Consider the following 9871-nt stretch of genomic DNA (forward strand, 5'->3'; position numbering starts at 1 on the left):
CTTTTAAAATGACCAGGTCGAAATTATCTACCTACATTAAAAATTATATATATATATATATATATATATATATATATGTATATTGTAGCAGATGGGGGCACTATTGCTCCCTTGAACCCTCAGGTACCACGCCAAACACCAGGTAAAAGTATAATACTTCTTATTTTTATTATAATACTGTACACTAAGAACCCTCCACTCCACACTACTCATACACTATACAATAATCAATAATCATCAATACTTAATCCTCCACTCCCAGACACTTAGCTACCCTTCCACCCAGCGCAGCTCCCTCATCTGGGTTTCCCACAGTCTTTTATAGTCCATGACCCAGAAGTGCTCCTGAACCCTTGTCCATGTGACTCGTTAGCACTTCTGGGTCGGATGAAAACTCTCCTTCTTCATCCCGGAAGTACATCGTTTCCTCTGTCGCAGTAATTAAGACGCACTTCCGGGTTATAGGGCACATGTAAGTCATTGAGCCTCCCTGCAGCGTCCTCTGGTGGGCTCCACGGTGTCCAGCAGGGTTGGGAATAAAAACACCATTGTCCATGATTCCCTGTTGGTCTTTGGGGCACTTCCATGCTACAGGGAGGGCTCCATCTAGTGGCCTGGGGGTATTGGCCAGGATGAACGACCAGCCATCTCCCACAATATATATATATATATTTATATATATATATCCATCCATCCATTTTCCAACCTGCTGAATCCGAACACAGGGGTCATGGGGGTCTGCTGGAGCCAATCCCAGCCAACACAGGGCACAAGGCAGGAACCAATCCCGGGCAGGGTGCCAACCCACCCGCAGGACACACACAACACACCCACACACCAAGCACACACTAGGGCCAATTTAGAATCGCCAATCCACTTAACCTGCATGTCTTTGGACTGTGGGAGGAAACCGGAGCACCCGGAGGAAACCCATGCAGACACAGGGAGAACATGCAAACTCCACGCAGGGAGGACCTGGGAAGCGAATCTGGGTCTCCTAACTGCAAGGCAGCGGTGCTACCACTGCACCACCGTGCCACCCTATATATATATATATATATATATATATATATAATATATATATATATCTATATATATATATATATCTATATATATATATATATATATATCTATACTAATAAAAGGCAAAGCCCTCACTGACTCACTCACTGACTCACTCACTCACTCACTCATCACTAATTCTCCAACTTCCTGTGTAGGTGGAAGGCTGAAATTTGGCAGGCTCATTCCTTACAGCTTACTTACAAAAGTTAGGCAGGTTTCATTTCGAAATTGTACACATAATGGTCATAACTGGAACCTCTTTTTTGTCCATATACTGTAATGGAGTGCAGCTCGATGGCCGTGGGAGGCGGAGTTGCGTATCGCGTCATCACGCCTCCTACGTAATCACGTGAACTGAAAACAAGGAACAGCCACAAAGAGCGCTGAAGAAAACATTCATTACACAATTGAGAAGGCAGCGAAACAATAAGAAGCGAGCAAGTGACACATATGTAAACCGTAAGTTTAAATTAAGTTTATAGAAACGCTCCCCCTATCGTTTGCAATACCATATTCGCGAGATACAAGTTTAATGAGAAGACACGAGGTATAAACGAGACTTTGGATCACTTTGAAACAGAGTTAAAATTGCTGTAGCGAGAAACTTTTAAGTACCGGGTCTTAGCTAACATTAAATAAAGCCGTGGACATCGCAACATCACACAAGGGAGCGGCTCACGTGAACAGACTGAACACAGCACGAGTGATCACTTCGATGAATCAAAACTATTCAAAAAACACATTACACAATTGATAAGGTACGAAAAGAATATGAAGCGACTGACGCATACAGGCATAAATTAAGTTCATAGACCTACAAAAGATTGCCATTTTTCTCCTGTACAACTATACATTGCATTCTCAACAGTAAGATTCCACGGCTTGGTCATATTCCAACCGGAGTGCTCAACTGACAACGTGGTATACAAAGACAACTATAACAATCGTAATAAACGAACAATGAAACAACGGAGAACCCGTGTGTTAAATAAAAAGGCTGCTTCCTTGGCAAAGCAAGGAAAAAGGATGGCCTTATATGGCGTTCATTTATAAAAACAATCGTAATAGACAAACAATAAACCACTACAGAACCGCGAAGCAAGCAGAAAGGACGGACTTATATGGCGTTCGTTTATAAAACAGCGGAGAAGCTGTGTAAAGACAGCTTCACAAAAAAACAGATCCTTAACAAGTATATTTTCCCTCAGTTTAAAAAGGTTTTCTTTTCTTCTTAATAAAAATTTAAAAGCAGTACTTCGCCGCTGCAAAGCATGGGGATTTTGAAAAAAAAAAAAAAAAATATATATATATATATATATATATATATATGGAGATATGTATATATATATATATATATATATATATATATATATATATATATATATATATATATGGAGATATGTATATATATATATATATATATATATATATAGATATATATATGTGAATGTATGTATGTATATATGTATATATATATATATGTAGATATGTATATATATATGTGTCTGTGTGTATGTATATATATTTATATATGTATGTATGTATGTATGTATGTGTGTATATATATATGTATGTGTATGTATGTATGTGTATATGTAGATATGTGTATATGTAGATATGTATATATATGTATATATGTATATGTAAATATATGTTTATGTGTGTCTGTGTATGTATATATATATATATATATATATATATATATATATATATATATATATATATATATATATATATATATATGACAGCAAAACTCATAACAATGACAACACAATTACATTGACAATCATGTTATGTTATTTTTAAAATGTTTCCTTTTCTTTTTCATAACCTCTTTAACACTCTACTTCTCCACTGCGAAGCGCGGGTATTTTGCTAGTATATATATATATATAACAATTCAGTGCATTTATGGTCACTACAATATTTGGATTTAATAATCTTCATGTCGGAAAAGGCTGACTCGCATAAATAAGTAGAGCCGAATAATGCAGTCAAGGAGGTAGCACATTTCCTCATGTTTGGGTACTTTTCCTCTGTGAGTAAGTTCCAAAACTGTCCAAGAGCCCCAGACTTCAGATGAATGTCATCCTGTAGTGTCAAAATCTCATCCTCCACTGTAGAGGAGTTTTAGGTGAAACAGTGTTGCAATTTTTGATGTGGGTGAATCACCCTCAACATCTTCCCTAAATGGATAGCACTTAAATGTAGCGATTGGCTCAAGTAAAGCTGACTCTGATTTTCAATCTGCTCTGTGTAGCGTATGCTGTCAAGTTGCACACACCTTCCATTGCGTCTACAGCTCTGACGCGAGGTTTTGGATGTTCCCCAAATCAAGACGCTGCAGGTTTGAGGACAGATGTTGCATTTTTCGTTTGAAAGCATTAACTGAGCTAATCATATTGACCATGGAGTTCTCTTTTCCTTGCAGCTGTAAATTAAGCTCATTCAACATGTTGGTCAGATCGGAAAAAAAGTCTAGCGGCCATTGATCGTTATTAAGTTACTTGTATTCTGCATGTTTAATAATAAGGAGAAACTTCTTTTTCTCCGGCCAGGGGTCTTGAAATCTCAGCAGGAATTTCTCCCTAGCCATCTATCTCAACAAAGGCCTCTTTTATCATCTCTCCATCTTGGAAGGACTTCTTATACTTAATGATTGAGTGACTCACCCGGAAAGATGCTTCGGTGTGTCTGCCTTTGCTTTTGAATTCAGCCGAGTGAAAAATGACATCTGTTTGATTAACTGCGATTTTAGTTCCCTCTCCTTTCTCTTTCTCAGATCGCTTTTCGGAAGGAAGTCAGTTTCGTAGTTTTTATGAACAGTTCAAAAGTGCCTTTCCACATTTTCCTTCTTTGGAATAACAATGATAGATTGACAGATCAGACAAATGCACTTTGATTGTGACATTGTGAGAAAAAAAAATCCTCTTCCAATTCCACATCCAGCCCTTACCCTCCCCAAACAAATTTTTTTTTTAAATCCCTTCTTTAGTAGATATAAATTGGAAGGCTAACTAGATCACAGCCAGAGTTTTGCAGTAGCTCGTGCATTTGATCGTGCGTGCGGGATGACCAGTGTGTTAGAAGAAAAGAGATCTCAGACTGGCCGCCCTGTATGTCAATCAAGTGGCAAATGCCATAGAGAGGATATATGATAGACTAACATTTAAAAAATTTTTTTTGAATGCAACGCGATCTACCTGCACTACCTTTGCGATCTACTGGTTGATCGCGATCGATGCATTGGGCACCCCTGTACTAGGACATCAAAAATAAAGACCCCCAACTTGGACAGGTGGGACAATACAGTCCAATAGCGAGAACAGATAGGTTGTAGGAGGCCTTAAAGGTCTAGCCCAGGGGCTGTTTGATGCCACAAGTGGTACACTTCACCTGGAATCATGGAACTGGAATTGGGAGATGAGTTGGTTCATGGTCCACTGACGGGAAGGGGCAGAGACCATCTGACAGGAAGAAAGGAGTTTCTTTGGGAGGGTGGGGGTGTTTGGTGAGGCCCAAGTAGTACATCGCTTCTTTTATTCTGAAACAACCCCCTGTGAGATATATATATTTGATGTCCTAAACAATATTTGTGGTACTCAGAGGACCTGCAGGATTTTCATTTCTCTTTTTCTTTGTTTGTTGTTCCTCCCTTGTGTCCTTTAACAAAACCACTACTTTTTAAATATTTTGACATTTTTGGCAGTGCCCATAATGGTGGTACTGTATTGCAAAAATAATGAAAGATTCATAACCTAGAGCTGCTGCTAGTGCAGTTTCACATGTGGAAAAAATGCCATGCAGTCTTCTGGGGCCTCATGTATAACACCGTGCGTAGAACTCACATTATAACATGGCATACGGACAAAAGCGGAAATGTGCTTATGCACAAAAAATTCCAGATGCATAAATCTGTGCGAACGCCAGCTTCCACGTTCTTCCGCTACATAATTCCCGGTCAGCGTGAAAAGTAAAGCACATGCACGCGCCTGCCGTCCCGCCCCAACTCCCCCTAGAATTATGCCTCTTTGAATATGCAAATAAATATAAATAGCCCTTAAGCTTAGCCTTCTGTGAAAAGACAATGGCAAATGCATGGGGGAAAATAGAAGAATTTCAGCGAATACCAAGTGGAGGCAAAGACAAACGTACTATTTGTTGGTTTAAACAGTGATATAATCAACAAAAGGAAGTTGATCGAGTGACATAGCATGTAGGAGAAACTCGAAAGCTCAAGTTCACAAAGTCACAGTGCCCGAAATAAAAAAAGTTGTCAGATATCAAAGTGAAAAGGTGAAAAGGCGAGTCGTAGCCCACTGTCATATGACAGCTTATTAGGGTACAGAGAAAAAAAAAGGCACACAGTGGGAAAAAAGGACGAAATGTCAACTTTAATCTTGAAATTTCCACTTTAATCACGTAGTTTATTTTGTCATTAAAGTAGAACATCATAAACTTTATCTTAAAATCTTTTAATTTACTAGTTTCTCAAATCCCATCGTAAGTAAAGTAGCACATTAAATGCTTTGTTTTGTATTTGATCTTCTATGTGCTCTATGTTTGTGAATCACTAAGTGCTTCTTAAACGGGCTTTCTCTTCCTCTAACGGGACACAGAATCCATTACATTCGGAATATTACAGTTCTCTGAATAATTAAAATACTGAGATGTATGCGTGATATCATTTTCATGATGATAGGAGTTAAAGCGTGTTATTAAACATGGGAACACAGTGGTGCAGTGATTGTTCATATCTCACGCAAGAGGCTTGCTGCGCCATGCGCGACCTTCAATGAAATTATTTATTGTAGCAGTATTATCTCTTTCAAACGTACTAACCCCCAATTCCTGTCCGTACTTTTCTTTCTCGAAATACCCAATCACCACACAATTAGCTCTGTAATAGACATTAAGCCATCTGTAAGCTTAGAACACCAATTCTTCAAAACTTTTAAGGAACATTGAAATATCTTCGTAGTATGTGTTTAATTATCCTATACATTTAGTGTCACACCAGACCCAGCAAGAATACAGCGCGAGGCAGGAAAAATCCGTGAACAGAGCGCCAGATCCTTGCTAGCTCAGCGACACCGTGTCCTCGCATGTTTAATTATTAACAATATAGATTATTTAAATGAAGTTAAAGTTTTATCTGTATAATATAATAAACATATTTTGCTGCATTTCATCTTAAAAATGATATCGTCATCATATGTAAATATGTGCTTTATAAAATGGCTCAGGTTGTGCAATATTATAACTGTATCGCAAGTTGACAGTGAGATGATTGTACTTATAAGTACAGACAGTTCTACAAGGAGCACTTGATGGACTGATTGAGTGCGTTTGTAGTTCTTGTGATGAAACTGTTTCTGAACTGCGAGGTCCGTACAGGAACGGCTTGGAAGCATTTGCCGTGTGAGACAAGTTCAATAGACAGCATGGCTGAGGCAGCATGTGCTTGATTCTGGTATACCGATAATTCTCTGCTGTAGATCTGTGATTCTACACTCAGATACAGTGATATACAGTAATCCCTCACCTATCGCGGGGGGTTACGTTCCATAGCCCCCCGCGATAGGTGAAAATCCACGAAGTAGCGACCTATATTTATTTTATTATTTATACATATTTTAAGGCTTTATAAACCCTTCCCACACTCTTATAAACCTTTCTCACTCTCTTGTTAACCTTTCCCACGCTCTTATAAACACTTCCTATGCTCTTAAACACTTTCTACATTCTTAAACACCTCAGACCAACACTGCACACTGCACGCAGAGCGATCAGACGTCAATGTGTCTGCACTCGCTTTGTGAAGGGGGGCAGCTGAACTCACGCTGAGCAGAAATGGACTTTGTGCTGCTTCTGCCAAAATGCCTGCTTGTCGCTCTGCGCGTTCGGAAGGAGGAGGAGGAGTGGGGGTGTGTGAGGGCTGAACGCAAGTTCGCTCAAACCCCCCTCCCCGAGGCGCAGTTCGCATTGTCAAGGGGGTGGGGAGCTGAATGAACGCTAAGGAGAAGTGGACTTTGTGCTGGCTTTGTGCTGCTTGTCGCTCTGCGTGTCAATAATTTAAAGATAGATAGATAGATAGATAGATAGATAGATAGATAGATAGATAGATAGATAGATAGATAGATAGATAGATAGATAGATAGATAGATAGATAGATAGATAGATAGATAGATAGATAGATAGATAGATAGATACTTTATTAATCCCAATGGGAAATTCACAAGCCTGTACATCACCAATTTTCCTTTCTCACTGTCTTGTCTTGCGTGAAGTTAAAATGTTTTATAATAGTGAGATGTTACTCATATCCTTTGCCCGACATCCACATATCATATGTGTTAACAAAGTGTGTTTTATAAGTTTACATGTGTTTAAAGCATGTGGGATGGGTATTTTAAGGCTTAAACTATAAAAATGTTTATTTATATGGTCTTTCTATATCGCGGATTTTCTCCTGTTGCTGATGGGTCTGGAACATAACTTCCGCGATAGGCAGGCAATCACTTGTATTTAAAAACCCGCGAAGTCGTGAATCCGCGAAAAGTGAACCGCGAAGTAGCGAGGGATTACTGTAAATACTCCGAGTGGTGCAGTGAGAGTAATATGGAAAAAGATGATCTGCTGTGGCAACCCTTAACGAGAGCAGCTGAAAGAAGAAGAAGATGCAGTGAGAGTCACAATGCTAAAGCAGCTATGGTATTTGGAATACTTTAGCTATTCCCTGGAACATTATATTGTTACAGGTTAATTACAATCAGATGCATTAAACTAATAAACAAAACGCAGTTAGTTTCAGTGTATATGATAAAACCGCGTCAGGGATGTGGATCTAAAAAAGAAAGGGTAACCACACAGGAATAGTAGCACTGCTTTGACGCTGGGCGCCGCCAGTTTGCAAAACTGAGCGGAGAACTTGTGTACACCAGGGTATGAGCTACCGTGGAAATGTGCATGGCTTTACGCCAAGTTTAGGTTTTATACATCGTGATTTGAGCATGGAAACGTTCGTACGTAACATTTTTGTGCGTACGCACCGTTTATACATGAGGCCCCTGGTCTGTATCCTGAAAACATTTTTATACAATGACTTCCATTAATAACAAGTAACCTTTAGTGGGTTTTTTTCCCATGAACACTTTGGTGTGACATCCTGAACCAGAGGTAAATTCTGAAAAAGTCTTACATGCTGTATAACAGTTTTTTTCCAGAAAGGGAAAGGATGAGCAGTCTGGGGAAATATGACACAAAACAATCCCCTTGCCAAAACAGATTACTTAAATACCTCATGCTGTCAAGATCATGCTAGTATTTTGTTCAGAATCATTTTAATTGTTCTTCTGATCTATTATTATTGAATTTTGTCATGTTATTCTTTTTTTATCATTTCTTCACCATTTTGTTGTATGTTTTTAAACTAAATTAGGTTAATTTTTACATTATTTTCATGAGCGCCTCCATGTTTTGTAGGCAATGATGTCTGCTCCCTGTCACAGGATTCATCAAAGACACAGTATATGAAATCATCACACTGCTATAACAAAACCACTAGCACACTCTAACTGGCATCCAAACTTTTAGGCTTTCTCATAAAGACCTCCCATATTTTAAGTTAAACAAAGCAAACAGGTTCAATGAAGTTTCCACTTCACTTTGACTTCTGTCACACGATCTCCTTTTCCTGTCTTGTGCCCATTTTACTGTATCTTCGGTATTTCTTTTCTCATGCTGCCGAAGAGCAAGCTAATAATTTTTATCTTGCAGAGCAACTTACTAAAATGTGGGTGCTTTGCACAGAGCTGCAGCCCAATAGTTGGTTAAGGAACTCAATGAGGGTCACACCATAAGAAGGACTGACAGCTTTGGAGTCTACATGTTTTAGCTACAAGGCAACATTGGGTATTGTGCATCAGATGGCACACCCTAAACTCTCCTCAGGAAGATGGCGTCAGAAACAGCAGTTTCATTAAAGACTCTGCATCCCTTCCAGCAGAACACATTTACCAGGGTATTGAACAATAGACTGAAGTACCAAATTTCTTGATTCAATAAATGCACTTGATTGCCTTTAATTTACTTATTCAAGGAGTTATTTCATGTTTTGTAACTATTTACTGCAGTGGTCTTCTGTCGTATCCAGGCTTAATTCCAGAATTGCTTCAACTCCCCATTAACCTGAAATTGAATAAGTGGGTTAAGAAAACAAATTGATGAATGATGAGTTTTTCTCTTTTTAGTTTCCAAAACCTATTCCCCAATCCAAAATCTCTAGTCTATGCTGTTTTCCTCTGTGAGTTTTATTTTGTAAAGGGTGGCAGTAATGGCCTTAAGGAAGCCATAGTGGTGTAAATCAGCACAAGGTCTTTTATTCTGGTCAAGCATCAAGTGCTACCCGTGCGTTATTAATCCTGCTTGATGCTGTTAAGGTTTATGCAACATACTGGCACCAAACAAATTATTTTAAAAAGTGCCTTTGCATTGTAAAATGTGGAGCGGTGAGTCTGAGGCTAGGAATCTGTGCCCGCAATCGAATCCCAAAAACAGAAGTGACTCTATTCCGTTGGGCCCTTGAGTAAGGCCCTTAACCTGCCATTGCTTCGTTCTGGGAATGACATTAATGTGCATCCAGACCTGCAAACATGTCCTCCAACTTATAGGTAAAACCAGCCACTGTAAAATACCTCACACTGCTCCAGTGTGGTGCTGAGGTGTCACCCGTTGCACGGCTGCACTCGGGTCCCAATCTGTGTGGTTCATCGTGAGGTGGGTACGGCAATGCGTTGTATCAATG

This window comes from Erpetoichthys calabaricus, chromosome 3, assembly GCF_900747795.2.
Source record: "Erpetoichthys calabaricus chromosome 3, fErpCal1.3, whole genome shotgun sequence".
NCBI lineage: Eukaryota > Metazoa > Chordata > Cladistia > Polypteriformes > Polypteridae > Erpetoichthys > Erpetoichthys calabaricus.